This window comes from Corvus brachyrhynchos, unplaced genomic scaffold, assembly GCF_000691975.1.
Source record: "Corvus brachyrhynchos isolate BGI_N302 unplaced genomic scaffold, ASM69197v1 scaffold1206, whole genome shotgun sequence".
NCBI classification, from domain to species: Eukaryota; Metazoa; Chordata; class Aves; order Passeriformes; family Corvidae; genus Corvus; species Corvus brachyrhynchos.
The window spans coordinates 17,784-18,147 of record NW_008238677.1 but is presented as its reverse complement, the minus strand read 5'-3'; the positions used below and the strand labels follow the sequence as shown (position 1 = coordinate 18,147).

Sequence of the window (364 nt, the reverse complement as noted above, 5' to 3'; positions counted from 1 at the left end):
TGAATAAAAGGAGATTTTTGTGAGGGAATGAGACATTTCTGAGGTAAAACCGGACATTTCTAAGGGAAATGCGACATTTCTGAGGTAAAACCGGACATTTCTGAGGGGAAGTGAAGCATTTTTTGAGACAAACGGGACATTTCTGAGGGAAGTAAGACATTGATGAGGTAGGACATTTTCGAGGCAAATCGGACACTTGTTAAGGGAAATCAAACATTTTTGAGACAAATCGGACGTCTCAAAGAGAAACGAGACATTGATGAGGTAAAATCGAACGTTCCTGAGGGAAATTGAACATTTCCTCGGGGAAATTCGAACATTTCCTCGGGGAAATCGGCCATTTCTGAGGCAAATGAGATTTTCC

General features: G+C 41.2%; 1 long non-coding RNA gene across 1 annotated transcript in view; it reads left to right on the top strand.

Moving 5' to 3' along the window:
• The first annotated feature begins 6 nt into the window (after positions 1-6).
• Positions 7-364, top strand: part of LOC108447595 — a 4,463-nt gene continuing 4,105 nt past the window's right edge. Inside the window, exon 1 of the long non-coding RNA XR_001863252.1 lies at positions 7-167. This is a non-coding gene — a long non-coding RNA (uncharacterized LOC108447595). The remainder of the gene's footprint in view (positions 168-364) is intronic.